General features: G+C 37.6%; 1 pseudogene; it reads left to right on the top strand.

Annotated features, from left to right (window-relative positions):
* Positions 1-6,430: 6,430 nt before the first annotated feature.
* On the top strand, positions 6,431-10,431 carry LOC137942821 (UDP-glucose 4-epimerase GEPI48-like; annotated as a pseudogene).
* Positions 10,432-10,869: the final 438 nt, after the last annotated feature.

Genomic DNA, 10,869 nt, shown 5'->3' with positions numbered 1-10,869 from the left:
TCAGAACCACCTTGTGGCATCATGCTGGAAACTTCATGGCAAGCCTGATTGGGCCACAACTAACTCAGTTTCAGTTAACGTTGAGAAAAATGAAGATAAGGCTGAATCATCATCCGGAAATGTGACTCTTACGGCTGAGGACTATGCTGCATTTCAGAAAATGAAGTCCTTCATGGAATCATCTACTGCTGCCACTACTATTGCCTCAAATATGCTTTCTTCCTCGTCTTCCTCTTCCTCTTGGATCATAGACTCCGGGGCCTCCGAACATCTATCAGGTAACAAACACTTGTTGCAGTCCTTATCTCCTTGTTATCCTCATAAATTCATATTGCTGATGGTACCCAAACCAAGGTCCTTGGCAAAGGTTCCTCCTCTCTTACTTCATCTATTCCCCTTCAAGATATTTTGTTTGTTCCTCAATTTCCTTTAAATTTGCTCTCGGTTAGCCAATTGACCAAACAATTAAATTGCTCAATCACCTTCTCACCGTCTTCTTGTGTCTTTCAGGATCTCACTACGAAGCGGGTGATTGGTGGCGGCCATGAAAAGGGGGGTTTGTACTACTTCACTCTTCCACTATTAGCTGCATTATCTTCCACTACATCTGAGGCCCAACTTTGGCACAACCGACTTGGTCATCCGTCTACCCCTTCACTTCGTTCTTTAGTTCCATCTTTAAAAGGACTTTCTAATATCAGTTGTGAGGTTTGTCAATTAAGTAAACATGTCAGGAGTACATATTCTCCTCGTCTTACAACTACAAGTACTGCTCCATTTGAGCTAATACATTCTGATGTATGGGGCCCTTTATGTGTCTCAAATATTTCCCAAGTTAAATATTTTGTCATTTTTGTTGATGATTTTACTCGACTGACTTGGTTATATCTATTTAAAGAGCGTTCCGAAATTCTTCCTTTGTTTAAAAATTTTCATGCTATGGTCTTGACACAATTTGGGAAGAAAATTCAAACTCTTAGATCTGATAATGCTAAGGAATACATGTCTCATGACTTCAAATCATTTTGTGAGAGTAATGGGCTTATTCATCAAACATTATGTGCCTATACTCCTCAACAAAATGGCATTGCTGAAAGGAAGAATCGTCATCTTCTTGAAGTTGCTCGGGGCCTCCTCTACTCCATGAAGGTACCCTATTTCTATTGGCCTCATGCTATACTTACAGCATGCTTTCTCATTAATAGGTTACCTTCATCAGTCCTTCATCATAAAACTCCTTACTCTGTGTTATTTAATGGTGAAGATTCTTTTTCTCTTCCTTTGAAAGTGTTTGGATGTACATGTTTTGTTCATGTTACATCTCCACATAAAAATAAACTTGATCCTCGGTCTATGAAGTGCATTTTTTTGGGATACTCTCGCACCCAGAAAGGTTATGTCTGTTACAATCCTACCCTTCGGAGGATGTTTATCTCTAGGGATGTGACTTTCTTTGAGGACACTCCCTTCTACTCCTCCCATGATGCTCCTCCAGGATGGACTTGTCCTTCTTCTACTCCTTGTCCGCTTGTGCCTTTCAAACTTGAAGTGGATCCATCCCCTGATACACCGGCCGTACCTTCACCTGTGGAGTTGTCGGATCCACCCGAGGTAAGTCCTTCTCCTCCTATGTATGGGCCTGAATTTGATATTCGGCCTATTGCTTTAAGAAAAGAACGTCGCTCCTGTACTACTTCGCATCTTATCTCAAATTTTATGTCTCACCATCGTTTGTCTTCTGAGTGTTTTCAATTTCTTGCGTCCCTTTCTTCTACTTCCGTTCCGCAGTCGTATCAGGAGGCCTTCCAGGATGGAAGGCGGCTATGGATGAAGAAATGCATGTCTTATACGAAAACCAAACCTGGTACTTAACATCACTCCCGAAAGGTAAAAGACCTGTTGTTTGTCGATGGGTTTTTTCAGTGAAACATAATCCAGATGGATCGGTTGCTCCTCTTAAAGCTCGACTGGTTGCTAAGGGTTATACGCAGTGCTATGGGATAGATTATGAGGAGACCTTCTCTCCTGTTGCAAAATTGAATTCGGTACGCATCATCTTATCTATTGCTGCTAACTCCTCATGGCCCGTCTATCAGTTGGATGTTAAAAATGCTTTTTTAAGTGGTGATATCAGTGAGGAAATTTATATGGTTCAACCACCTGGTTATGTGGTTGAGGGGGAGTCAGTATGTTGGTTAAAAAAGTCTTTATATGGGCTTAAGCAGTCCCCTCGGGCATGGTTTGATAAATTTAGTCAAACACTCCTATGGTTTGGTTTTCATCGGTGCTTAGTTGATCATTCCGTATATTATAAAGATACGGTCAAAGGGAAAATATTATTGGCCGTATATGTGGATGATATTATCTTAACCAGTGATGATGCTTTGAGCATACAATAGGTGAAACAGATGATATGTCAGGAATTCAAGACTAAAGACCTTGGTATGCTTAAATATTTTTTGGGTATAGAAGTTCTTCAATCCAAACATGGGATAATATTGTCTCAAAGGAAATATGTCTTGGATCTCCTTAAAGAAACAGGAATGAAGGGTTGTAGACCAGTTGACACACCTATGGATACAAATGTAAAATTATGTGCCACAAATGAAGAACATATTGATATTGGCAAATACCAAAGACTCGTGGGAAAACTGATTTATCTCACGGTAACTAGGCCAGACATATCATATGCTGTAAGTGTGGTGAGTCAATTCATGCAGAAACCACAAATTACCAACTGGCAAGCTTTAGTGAGAATATTACGTTATCTAAAAGGAGCTTCAGGAAGAGGATTGTTGTATAAAAAACATGGGCACTTCAACATAGAAGGCTTCTCAGATGCAGATTGGGCTGGATCTCCTGATGATAGAAAATTTACATCAGGATATTGTACTTTGGTTGGGGGAAACTTGGTTACATGGAAAAGTAAGAAGCAAAATGTGGTTGCAAGATCTAGCGCTGAAGCAGAATACAGAGCTATGGCCCATACCGTTAGTGAACTTTTATGGATTAGGACTCTTCTTACCGAACTAGGTTTTTATAAAAAGGGGTCCATGAATCTGCATTGTGATAATCAAGCAGCCATTCTTATCACTTCAAATCCAGTTTTTCATGAAAGAACTAAACACATTGAGGTGGATTGTCATTTTATATGGGAGAAGTTTCAAGCAGGAATAATCTCTCTCAAACATGTGTCATCTCAAGAGCAAGTGGTTGATATTCTCACTAAACCTGTTACATCTAAAATCCTATCGTTTATATGTGGCAAGCTGGGTATTTATGATGTCTTTTCTCCTCTAGCTTGAGGGGGAGTGTTGGAAGATGGGCCCAAGCCCACAAGCTCAAGACAAGAAGCCCACACGTCAAAGGAGTAGCATATGTGTAAAATATGGTACTTTCCATAAAGATGGCATAGAAGTGTAAATATGTGTTCCTTTTATGTCTTTTGTTTTATCAAGTTGTAGCCCTAAGGGTATTGTAAAACTATAAATAAAGGCATTGGCTAAGAGGTAGGGCATTGAAGCACTCTCCTCTCTTTCCACAAATTCGTCCAGCCCTCATTTTTCTTTTTGACGCAACCCTCTTCTCCCTTAATCCAAACTCTCTTCTTCCACGTTCTTCTTCTTCTGTTCTCCTTCTCTCTTCTTCTTCTTCTTCTTTCTTGTTGATCTAAAGTTCCTTTCATGAGATCCTAAATTCTACAATTCTCAAAAGAGGTGAATTGTAAATTGGTCTTTGGGATACTGTGCACAAATGGAGCTTTTTCATGGTTGATCTTAGAAGGCGAGAATGAAGAGCTGAGTAGCTCACAAGTATTGAAGTCTCATACTTTTCCTCAACATTTCATTGAGACAAAACAAAAGTTGGGTTCTGTTCCAGCTGCCATTGTGTATACTCGAGGCGATATGGATTTAATAGCCCTTAGGTTGATTGATTTTAATAGAAACCTAAGACAAATTCTCCGTCCTTCAGTTAGTAGAAGGAATTTATTCTACATTCAGAAATTCTTGAACCTTGTTGAAGAATATTATTGTTGATATATAAAAAGTCAACTAGGTTTAAAGAAAAACTCACTACTGAAGAAGATGGTACTCCCTGTAAGGCAATTTAGCAGTTTAGGCCAAGCATGTCAAAGGAAAATGAAAATTCTGACAAATGTAGTAACAAATATCTGGCCATTGCATTGGCTAGATATTCATTAACATGAAGAGAAGAGAAGGAAAAGAGGCTATTAGAGATAGAGAAACTGGAAAATGAATTGGGATAACTAAAGCAAAGAAATGAAGTGGAAAGGCTTACTCTTCAAGAGTTACAACTGGCACTTATAAAACATAGGAGAAGATATGAGAAATGCAGGAGATTGGCAAAGGCTTGATCTTCATATAAAGCCTCCCTTGAGAAGATGATTCATGATGCCATCCACTAGTAAGATTTTTTGTCGCCAAGTTGTAAGTCCTCAAGGATTGTTTTCTTTACTTTAAATTTTTTTGAATGTTTTACTTGACAAATTTTCCGAAATCCATGTTTATTTTCCGAAACGAAGAATCGAAGAAGCCCCTCGATTTTCTGTTCGATACATAGGTATAGAGATTTAAAACAGAAATTACACTAATACCCTTAGAAAAATAGATATTTACAATCTTGTCCCTTATATACGATAACATTACTTGTCATTTTCAGGAGTGTTTTTTATAAGGAGCAAATTAGGTTGACCCAGGCTGCAAACAGCACTCTAGCAGCAAGTTTAGAAGTTCAAAAGGCAACTTGTGCTTAAAAGGCTTTAGGTCTACCAAGGACTGCATGCATTGTTTGGCCCAATTCGGCCTCTGAGGTTTTGTTGGCCGGATATTTTGATGTCTGGACTGGTCAGGTTTGTCCTCTTAGAATCACCAAAAACTTTTCTACTACAAGATATTCTTTGTCTAAGGCCACAAAGCTCTTCACAAGGGACAGGGATACAGATGCTGAGTGCTATTCCTCAATGCTAGATTTTGTTTTGTAGTTGGCATTTGTTTTTGTCATGTGACTAAATCTGGACGCAGAAGTTGTTCAAGCTGAATTATATTGTACTGACCTTGTAATGTGATATTTGAACTTGACGGTGAGATTAATCAGGAGAGTACCGAACTTTGATATTTGTGCCGTGGAAAAACATATTGACAGAAAATTCACAAACAAGACATGAAAAATCAAAACAGGTACTTTTAGGAAGCAAAGCATGAGAAGTGGGTCAGGTGATAACTGATGTGTCAAATGATATTATTTTTTATCATTCTTGATTTCTCTTTTTTTTTCGCTTTCTTGTTTATTATTATATTTTTTGGCTTTCTTGATCATTCTTCTTTATTATTAGTATTGAGTGTAAGTGTTTTTTTATCTGGTCAGGTCGTGATAAAGCTGAATGGAATATTTGCAACTTTTATCTGTCCTTATTTGTGCTGATCCTGAGAAGTATTGAATGCCTTTATTGTTTTTGTGCATCTTCTGAATTGAATCATGGAGCAATTTTAATGGTAAAACAGATTCAAATATTTAAAACAAATTAACTGGTTAGCAGATAAGATTGAATTGAAGAGAAAGATTGCTATGAGTCGTTCATAACTGTTGATATTATGTCTTTTATTATGTTCTTCTTAATTAGTGATCTGCTGATTAATTCGTATTTTAAGATCATTGTATGTTTGAGGTAGATTTTACCACTCAAACTTCCAGACGTGGTTTACATCTTTATATTTCTTTCGAGTTTCATGTTTCTTGAATTTGCTTTAAAGTCAACTTTCTTATCTTTCAGATCTTTTGAGCTCTCTCTCATGCTTCATACAGTGCTATGTTACTGACTAACGAGTGTACAAACCTTGAGGAAGTATACCAAGTTATAAAATTTACATAAGTAGTATATAAAACAGGAAATCCTGATGGTCTTTGTGAAAAGAAGAGAATGGAAACACCGTAATGATGGGGTTAGTGATTTGATGTAAAACATGGTATAGATATTGGCATATGGAAAAAATTTAAACTCCATTTCCTTGCAATCGAAGGATTTAACATGGCCTAACTTTAGCGTAAAGATAATGAACAATTACCAGAGCCGATACTAATGCATTGACCACTCTGGGAACAAAGTTAGGAGATTTTAATTTAGCAAGATCAGGTTTTAGGTGTATTTTAGAAACTTTTAGGTTGTCAAGTGTCAATCTTTTATACTATTTTTTTCAACTCCATTACTAGTCCTTATCCACTTGCTCTTTACATAGGCTTACTAAACTTCCCACTGCCTTTTTCAGATTGATCTTCGGGACAAAGGAGCATTGAACAAACTATTTTCCTCATCCAGCTATATCTAATTTATGTTAGCCTATTCTTTTAAATTTTCATCATTTTTAAAATTCATCGTGGTCACTTTGTGTAATTTTCTGTGTTAGATATACAAATGACTAAGAACATGAAGCGGTATGCTCCTTTTATTATTTGTTACCCGTATGTTCAGTCCTTTTCAAATGGCATTTGCACATATAGTTACTGTTTGATAGACAAATACCACTAGATACCACCTATTGCGAAATTTTTCTGAGTGTTGAGTTCTAGACCAAGAGTTATGCATTAGGAGAGAGACCACTGCATAATTGTAGAGTATGTCTTACTAACACAGGCCTGAAGGTTTTGTTTGTTATCCTTTTTACTTCCTATGGATGTGTCTTGGAGAATGCTACACATTTCATTTTCCTGGGGAGTTTAATTTTAGGTTTTTCCTTTGAAAATTTATCCTATCTTTCTTGGACTTGGCAGCATAATAATGTTTGCACCAGTTGTGAAATTACATGTCAGATCCTTTTTTTGAGCCTGGTTTTCAAACTAGAGGAAGTAGTATCCTATTGAAAAGAAGTAAAACTAAAAAGTTAAACAGGAGTAATGTCTGTCCTTTGGATTTTTTAAGGTAGGTTTTGATATAGGGGACCTTGAACACAGAAGTTTTTTGAGTCTTGCTTTACTTCATCTAGAAGAAATAAGAAAATTTCAGGATTTTTGTTGATGGAAATGCACATAATTTCTTACTCTGTTGCGACTTATCATTGACCTTTTATTCTCTTCCATCCCTAACATTCTTATTGCAGCTTTGATGCGGTTATTCATTTTGCTGGATTGAAGGCTGTTGGTGAAAGTGTGCAGAAACCTTTACTTTACTATAACAAATAATATCTTTGGAACAATAAACTTATTAGAAGTCATGGGTGCCCACGGGTGCAAAAAGGTACATTCCTATTTTGCTTTATTCAATAATTTCTTTATACTTCCTTATATATGTGTGAATTATATCTGAGAAAAAATCTTAGTTAATGGATGCTAGTGTGGATGAAAAATGTACTGCGTATGTTGAATCATTTCTGTCAATAAAATTGCAAGAGGTAGGGGTCATTGAAATTATTGTTTTAGAGGTGAACTTGTTTTTTTTTTTTTTAATTCATCAATTATTTTAAAATCAAGGGAGGAAAAAGTTCTCTGGAACACTTTTGGAAATCAAGGTAATGAAAATCATTATAAGGCTCGTATTCACACGACAGATTGGACGTGTTAGGAGCGTTATTCAGTTGGAAGTAAATTTGGAGTATTTTGATGAATAATGGTTAGCCTGAGTGTTGTAAACCCTACTCATGCAGTTATCACTTCGCCACATGAATCATCAATGTGTAGTCTGTCTGAATGAAATAATTGCTATTCTGGAAATTCTTTGATGTCTTTATCTTTCTGAATCCACTTTTTTGGCAGTCACCAAATTCTGAGATGGCTTTACCCAGACTAAACTGGATGGCAGAATACATGCACCCGTATTATAATGTCTGATTGGCCAAATTTTCACATGTAGATTCCATTGTGTCACTAACTTATTTTGTCGAGTTCTCTAGTGACCATGTTTGTTTACTCACACAAGGAAAACATTTCAACTTGTTTTTTTGTCATCGGCTACTGTCTATGGTTGACCAAAAGAGGTTCCTTGTAGGAAGAGTTCCCTTTGTGCGCAACAAATCCATATGGGCATACCAAGGTTTGCTCCTTCATCTTTTTCAAACATGACAAACCAGCCTGCTCACTCTTTGTAACAATTTTTAATGTCAATTGTTGCAGCTTTTTATTGAAGAGATCTGCAGGGATATCTACATGTTAGATTCTGGATGGAAGATAATTTTGCTGAGATACTTCAATCCAGTTGGAGCTCATTTTCAGCGGCTACATTGGTGAGGATCCTTGTGGAATTCCAAACGATCTGATGCCATTAATACAAGTAGCCATAGGCAGAAGACCAGCACTAACAATCTTTGGAAATGACTATTCTACTAAGGATGGGACTAGGGTATGTGTTTTACTTTTTATTCCATCCAGCTCCAAGTTATGATAGCTGATGCAGAATTTTAGTTACATCGCAAGCGTACGAATCGTTCATGTAATTTAGCGGGAAGCGAGGGTCATATCCACAAGGAGGACTGAATTCTGTGTATTCTTCAGTCAACTAGCCTAACCAAATATGATGAATTAATCTGAACTAAACACTAACTATATCCTAAATTATCAAGCAATAATCTAATTAACTACTTGCACAACAGGAAACGTCAACTCTGGATTTTACCGTGATTCGTGCTTCTCTCGAGCGCCACGTAACCACGAATCCGGATTTTCAATCCTTGCGTCTAGCCCCTCTTGGGCGCTTAGAGTTAATGACAAAGAGCGGATTACAATAGAATGCAGAGAATCAATTTCCTATTGTGATGATGCTAAAATTATCAACTCTGGATTTTACCGTGATTCATGCCTCTCTCGAGCGCCACGTAATCACGAATCCGATTTCTCAATCCTTGCGTCTAGCCCCTCTCGGGCGCATAGAGTGAAAGACAGAAATCGGATTAAAATACCAAAATCCAACCTCAATTATAATCCTACCCTAATTAGTTAATTTAATCAAATATCCAGAAAAAAATCTTAAATAAATATTAATTATCAAATCAGATTCAATTAACATTCAAAACCTAAGTTCAAACCATATAAAAAATTAAATTCAATAATGACGAATTACTCCCCTTTTTCTTCCTCTCGCTCGGGCAGCAACTCGTTCTCACGGGTGCTGCAATTTCTCGAAATTGGTGGTGTCGGGTAGCAATAGTGAGTGGTCGGAGGTAGAGACGACGCCGGCGACGAAGGTTGGAAGCCGACGGACGGAGGTAACGTCCGGCGAAGAACGAAACAGAGATGAAGTTCTCTAATTGGCTCACTCGAGTCTCGGTCGGAGTCGGAATCGCTCCGAGAATGGTCGGAAATACGTAACCGACGCCGGAGGATGGTCGGAAAGTGGAGTTGGCACCGAAGAAACCCTCTCGGATCACTTCTCGCCCTAGCGAGCGACGACTGTCGAACTCACCTCGACGGAGACTCTCTCGAGCTCTCCTCGGGTTTGTTCTCGGTTGCTGGACGGCAGTGGACGGCGGTGGACGATGGTGGCGCAACATAAGGTATTGGCCCGGCGAACGACGGTGGGGAACTCCTCTCGGGTCCTCCCCTGTTTCCGGTCAAAGTCCTCTATTTTGGTCTTCGTCTCTGTTTTCTCTTCACGCTTCCCCCTCTCGGGTCTCCCCTCTCGGGTTTTCCCTCCCGGGTCTCTCCTCTCAGGTCTCCTTCTTTGCTTTAAATATGATTTTTCTTATTTTAAAACGATTTGCCCTAGAAATTACCTCCATTTCACTAAGGGCATTTTGGTAAATATCTTCTCCACCCAAATTCTCCTGAAATTCCATAATTGAATCTATAAAAAGCATTTCAGGAAGAAATAAAACTAAAAAATAATGAAATATAATTCAGGAGAGAGAAATATGCAATATCGACAGTGATTAATGCCAAATTCAATAAATGCTCATTTCATTTGAAAACCGATAAATAACCACCTATAACACAATTATAAAGGTTATTCTATTATAATTAACCTAGTTCTCATGTCAGAATATGACATCTATCAATAGCCAATAACATTTTCTGGAAGAAGGCAATAGCCATCAGAGATGAAGCATTTTGGTGTAGCAACTGCAGGAGAGTAAGCTTCTGCTGTGAAGTTTCTCCACAGAACTGTACCCCAAGTAAAGAATCACTTTGATAAGCAGCCGAGGACGAAAAACATCCAAATTCCATGCTTCATACTTTATACGAAAATTACAAGTTGATGTTTGTTCTTACTTTTTAGTAACTTGATTGATGCTATAAAAGTAACTGAATACCATGGCCGTATCACGGTATTATTGAGAATTTTTTACTTGTTTACACATTCCATATAATGTATGCTTATGGTTTTATCCTCAGGTGCGAGATTATATCCATGTCGTTGACTTGTCTGATGGATACATTGTTGCATTGCGCAAACTTGAAAGCTCTGAGTTAGGTATTTACTATGATTGAAGTAAAATATATTTTGTGAGGAAAATATCATGGAGTTACATACTGTGATTGAAACTGTATTTGTCATCGGCATGTTTGATTATTTCAGTGCAATATCTAATGGTTAGTAGATTTTTGGGGAACTAGATGATTCCTTAATGAAAGATTATAAAATGTTATTTAGAAAATATTGTCTTATGCTTAATAACCAAATTCAAACTGATGAAAAATGTCATATTGCTGATGAAAATAATGAAGTGTGCTTGGGACATAACTTAATTGATGACGATGATAGAGGAGGCTATAAAATGTTAGCAATTAAAATCTTGCCTAATGCATGGTTTGAGTAGGCTACCATTATCGAGAACGAAGCAAACATATTTCCTATGACCATAGTTTGAGCAGTTATTTGGAAATTGGAGTAAAGGAGAACCAATTTCCAAAGGAATGCAAGAATCG

The sequence above is a fragment of the Aristolochia californica genome, unplaced genomic scaffold (assembly GCF_029961685.1).
Source record: "Aristolochia californica isolate CCGP_79_NKW_82.1479 unplaced genomic scaffold, dmAriCali1.0.hap1 SCAF_10, whole genome shotgun sequence".
Taxonomy (NCBI): Eukaryota; Viridiplantae; Streptophyta; class Magnoliopsida; order Piperales; family Aristolochiaceae; genus Aristolochia; species Aristolochia californica.
This window is presented reverse-complemented; position numbering and strand designations above follow the sequence as displayed.